This window comes from Nanorana parkeri, unplaced genomic scaffold, assembly GCF_000935625.1.
Source record: "Nanorana parkeri isolate BGI_ZX_2015 unplaced genomic scaffold, ASM93562v1 scaffold183, whole genome shotgun sequence".
Taxonomy (NCBI): Eukaryota; Metazoa; Chordata; class Amphibia; order Anura; family Dicroglossidae; genus Nanorana; species Nanorana parkeri.
The window spans coordinates 124,860-130,859 of record NW_017306451.1 but is presented as its reverse complement, the minus strand read 5'-3'; the positions used below and the strand labels follow the sequence as shown (position 1 = coordinate 130,859).

The following is a 6,000-nucleotide window of genomic DNA, read 5'->3' as shown; positions in this document are numbered from 1 at the left end:
CTTTTATTTTTTACACCACTTTTACAATGCAATAGAAGAAAGTTTTTAAAAAATAAATGTTTTTTTGCAGGTTATTTTATGTTCCTCACTGAAACAACAAGCAACAGGAAACATGCCACAATGACATGAATACATAAGGACATGGATAAGCAAATAAAAAAAGGGAGAGAGAGAGAGGAGACGTGCACTAGATAAAGGGAGAGAGAATTGACTAGGCAGAAGTAGGGAGGGAGGGAGTGAATGTGTGGGCGGAAGGCAGGAGTGTTTGCTGGGGGAGGGGAAAAAGTACAACAACAACATGTTTGCTACACAGAAATGATAAAGCAAAATTTAACCCCATTTCCCCCTTGACGAGGGGGGGTGAAGTTCTTTCCTGTAAGGCTAACCTTTGACACTGCTAAATGGAGCCCTCGGTTTTTAAATATGTCTTCTGAAGAATAGCTAGTGTGCCTTAAAATAGAGATCAGCACTTCTAGTGCAGCTTGGGTGCTGCATGCTTGCCATACATGGAATCATAAAGATTTAAGTATATATTTCATGATGACGTAGGTTATAGATGATGGAAATGACTGAATTAAGAAAATTAGGGTAAAATTTCCCTTATCCAAGCACCAAAGTTCTTTTCATTTCAGGTAATCAGCCAAGTCACTAAAATGTCTTCATTCTATTTATACAGGGCTGACACATCAAAAGTATACAAGTGCCTGTTCACCTACTAGACGCTGGTATAGTCAGACAAACACAGGTCAATTTCGACAAAAGCCATTTAGCCCATCAGCATGATTTTAGATTGTGTGAGGAAACTGATGCAATCGGGTAGAATCCATGCAAGTGAAAAATACAGAAACCTGCTGGAGATTCAAAAGAAAAGGCTTTATTTTACAGCTTATGCAAAAAGAAGGTCCCCTTCCCAGCCAGCACGCAAACAAATATGTTGTAAATACAACCTTATAAATAAAGATTTCACAAAAAAGAAGAAGATGGACCAAAAAAATGGTCCTCCATTGCAGTCAGTGGTTCCACCTGCCATCCTCTCCTTTACTACTGTGTACTGTAATGGACATGTAGGATGTGCATGAAACTGGGGTGTAGATCATGACTGCAGCCTCAAAAATGCTCTGTGTGACTGATCCCTAATATTATTAAAGTGAAGCTGTGCTTTACTTAAGCCGGGGAAAGCAACTAGTACACTGCCCACACTTAACTTCTCTTGCTGTGACTCCCTCCCTTTTTTTCTGGGTGAGAGCACGGGCCATTCAGGCACCCAGTCACATGGGGGCAAGGAAAGGGTCCTCAGTACTGTGTAAAGTGTGTAAGATTTCCTCCCTGCTACTGGTGGTGCAACAGGGGACAAAAGGAAGTAGAGTATTATGCAGGTGGGGAGGGCAGCAGTTCAGTAAAGCTGTTTCTATGCTCTGCATGGGCAAAGCACAGGCTCACTGTAAGGCTGGCTGGTTTCTCAAAATATTTGGCATTATTAGTTCTCGATATGAAGGACATCTTCCCTTAGAAGTACCCATCATAAAAGATGAATGTTGGCTGCTATTATGAGCTGCCATTGTGTTTTCCTAAACATTAACAGTCATCTCATTCAATTGCTCTTGTTTATCCAATGGAGAGGGGAAGGAGAGCCACAATGCAGACATCTCATGCACCTACTGTGAAAAAAACAAAAAACAAAAAAGCATAAGAACTTTCCAAAGCTGGCCAATCACTGGGCATTTTTTCCTTTCATGCACTCAACAGCATAAATCCTCCTCGTCGGGTTATTGTATTCAGACAGTGGCAGGTGTGTCACCGTCAGAATAGCTAAATAGTGACACTAGCCGACTGGCTGCATTTACTATTTGGCCAACAATTTTTACATAAATCTCTCTCTCTCTCTAGAAGGGAATGTACCTTCATGTATTAAAGCATTTGTGAAATGCAACGGTACTAAGTGCAACAAGGTTTATTCATCGAGTACTAGTCATCCCTATGGTAGATGTACTAACTGGAAAATGCAACAAAGTGCAGTAAGCAGGGGTTTCTAAAAATGCATCGCACAATGTTGACATGCAAAGTGAGGAAAGTGTTTGAAGGCTCCATATGGCTATTAAATACAATGGTTACATTAATCATTTGGACCCTGTTGGATTTGAAGGCTACCACTTTTGCTGACCCCATAGTCCTAAAATTCATGTTAAAGAACAAATATATGGATTTAGTTTTTGAAAAATAAAGAACAATTTGTTTTAAGTCCCAACATGGAGGAACAGACACATTTAATGTGATTATAAATTACATTAACAATTGTTTATGCTGCGCATTCACTTAGTAGTTAGTCACTAGTGGTTTAATTGCCATTAAATTAGATCTATGGCCCATGCTATTGTTTTTTTAACATTATGTGAACCACTGAGGGCATGCAACTTGTACATTTTTCAGGCCTCATCCGATACGCCACTTAACTAGGGGTGCACAGATATCGTTTTTCAGCATAAGGTACCAATATTTATCTTTCGGTATGTGTCAATACAGAGTACCGATACCGGTGCTTCCTAGGGCTGCAGCTTACGACTCTTTTCATAAATCGATTAGTTGGCCAATTTTTTTTTTTTTTTAAATTAATCGGATAAAATAAAATGAATACCGTCATTTATAGAAAATAAAATACACAAATGCAGCATTACAGACAAACTTTACTTCAAAATAAAAAAGTATGCAAATTTTTTGAAATCGCACTGCACTGGAACACAGGGCATCGCAGTACTGCGTGTTCCAGTGCAGGCGATCACACTGCGGACAGGAGGTGCATTTGGGATCCATTGAAATGAATGGTACCACAACGCACCTCCTGCAGCAAAATTTGTCAGGTCGAAACTGAAAATGACTTTTCCCACATTATGTGTATGTATGTATGTATGTATGTATGTATGCATGCATGTATGTATATATATAAACACACTATATTGCAAAATTGGATTCAGGTGTTCCATGAAATTTCTTTGCTACTAAGTATTCCACGGTCAACTGTTAGTGGTATTATAACAAAGTGGAAGCAACTGGGAACAGCAGCAATTCAGCCACGAAGTGGTAGGCCACGCATGCTGAAGCGCACAGTGTGCAGAGTCAATGCCTACAGACCTCCAAACTTCATGTGGCCTTCAGATTGGCAAACAACGGTGCATAGAGAGCTTCATGGAATTGGTCTCCATGGCCGAGCAGCTGCATCCAAGCCTTACATCACCAAGTGCAATGCAAAGCATCAGATGCAGCGGTGTAAAGCACGACGCCACTGGACTATAGAGAAATGGAGACGTGTTCTCTGGACTGACGGATCACGCTTCTCTACCTGGCAATCTGATGGACGTGTCTGGGTTTGGTGTGGGGTTGTTTTTCAGGGGTTGGGCTTGGCCCCTTAGTTCCAGTAAAGTGAACTCTTAAGGCCTCAGCATACCAAGACATTTTGGACAATTTCATGCTCCCAACTTTGTGGGAACAGTTTGGGGATGGCCCCTTCCTGTTCCAACATGACTGCGCACCAGTGCCCAAAACAAGGTCCCTAAAGACATCGATGCGCGAGTTTGGGGTAGAGGAACTTGACTGGCCGGCAGAGAGTCCCGACCTCAACCCAATAGAACACCTTTGGGATGAATTAGGGCGGAGACTGCGAGCCAGGCCTTCTCGTCCAACATCAGTACCTGACCTCACAAATGCTCTTCTGGAAGAAGAGTCAAACATTCCCATAGACACACTCCTAAACCTTGTGGACGCCTTCCCAGAAGAGTTGAAGCTGTTATAGCGGCAAAGGGTGGGCCAACTCAATATTGAACCCTACTAAGACTGGAATGCCATTAAAGTAAATGTGCGTGTAAAGGCAGGTGTCCCATGGGGAAAGCAGTCACAGCGGTCTCTCCTCCCCACTGGTGCTGGTTGCAGTGGTCTGTGTCCCCACTGCCTCTGCGGATATAGGTGGGGAGAGCAGCGGGGATTGAAAGGGACACAGACTGCTGGAAGAGAACAGGGGAGCAGAGTGGCTCCATATTCCCTCACGGCACTGCCGGTCAGAGGAAATGTCCGTCTGACCAGAATTTCTGGTTTCGGGGGCAAGTATCGGAGCATTTGGACAAGTTCATGTACTCCCCCCAAATACTCGGTAGTGATGCATCCGTATCGGTGCATCCCTACACTTAACCAAAGCAAACCTGCGCTTTTGTAGAATCCTATTAATTTATTGCCATTAGTAAAAAAGCAGCAGCATGAATACTGGTACAGACTATTATCTATTATTACAAGACATTAAATGTAAACAACAAAATTACAAATTAAATAAAGGAGTTAAAAGAGGTTATTGGATGGGAAATTTTTCTTTGTTCTCTACAAATAATCTATCTTGCAATTCACACTCACGTCTGCTTGGTGTTTGCAGACTGCCCATGAGTTGAATGAATACGCTTCATTTCTTCCTCAAATAACAGACACAAAATTCTGCCATTCTTGTGGAAGATCAGCAATGCCCATCGTTATGCTGATACTAGAGGTAAGGGCAAAGCCTGCATTCAAAACCCGTTTTTATTTTTTCATCCAATTCACACTATGGGGTTAATTTATAAAATTTCTAAAAGGGCAGAGTCTGTTCACTCGGCACTAGAGACCCTAGAATTATTTTTTTTATAAATGAACCCAAGTGAAACTAAAGTCTGCAAATGCATCAACTCCATCCATGCAACGTTCACAAGCTCCATCGCTGGCGCCAACATCTTCTCCCAAGCTTCTTCAGGGTGCTGGGTCTTTGGACGTCTTGCATATGCACAGGAGTGCATTCATCCAGGCAGACATGTGCTGAGAATATTACAATGAGCTGCACAAACATAGTACAGCCGACATTATAAGAAGGATTTAAAGAGTCCGGAAAGCTCGTTTTATTGCAGAAAAGACATAGCATGGAGGGAGAAGCAGTACAAGTCAATCAGTTATGCTGCAGTGCAAGCAGGATGTTGATGAGAGCTTAGTGACTGAGTGGACGGTTGTAAATTACACTGTACAACAGTCCAATGTTACAAATTCAGTGTTGCAGTGAAACGTACAACAGACCAAATGTTAGAGAGTAAGAAGGAATTCTATCTGGCCGTGGTGATGGAATTGTGTAAATGTATTTATACATCACTACAGCAAATACACATAGTGAGTGGCTCTTCTATTTTTGCAGTGCTATGGTATATAACCTGTGTTAATGATAAAAAGTGTGGGTGGCGATTATAGAATGCATTAGTGAACTGTTTACATCAGCTAAGTATATAATATTTTAAAAATAAACAATAATAATGACATCATACGTGTTCTAGTACGCATTTCTTTTCTGTGACAAAGCAATTATTTTTTTTCACAACCCCACGACAGGGCAGCAATGACAGTTTGTACTAAAGATTCCTTTGAGGTGGATTGGAAGAAGCCTTAGCACAAGTGCAATATATGTAGTCATTCAGAAACAGATTGTCATCAAATATATCAGGTTTTTGAACAAACTACGGTAGGGCTGCAACAACTAAATCGATTATAATCAATAATGAGAATCGTTGTCAACGATTCTCATTATCGATTAGGTGTTTCGATTAGTTGAATCCGCAGCCACCACTCCTCCATTCTCCTTCTCACTGGTCCCAGCTGCAGCGCTCTGTGTCTCTTTCAATCCCTGCTGCTCTGCCCACCTGCATCAGTAGAGGCAACGGGGGACACAGACCGCTGCAGTTGGCACCATTCCTCTGCTTGTGCCCCTGCTGCTCCCCCATGCCTCCTCTTCTGCTGGTGGTAGAAAGCCAGCTTCAAGTTTTCATCAGCGGCTGGAAACAATAGCCAGCTTACTATTAGCTATTTTAAATTGCAATAGCCAATAGCAGGCTGGCTATTGCACCCGCCGGCAGCCTGCTGTCAATCAGCAGAGGACGAACTGAAGGAGAAATGTCTCCTTCAGTTGCCTCCTCTGCTGACTGATAGCAGGCATGGGTGGGTGCAATAGCC

General features: G+C 42.2%; 1 protein-coding gene across 1 annotated transcript in view; it reads right to left on the bottom strand.

Moving 5' to 3' along the window:
* INSR (insulin receptor) overlaps positions 1–6,000 on the bottom strand; it is a 122,809-nt gene that overhangs the window by 92,570 nt on the left and 24,239 nt on the right. The gene's annotated exons all lie outside the window — the stretch shown is intronic.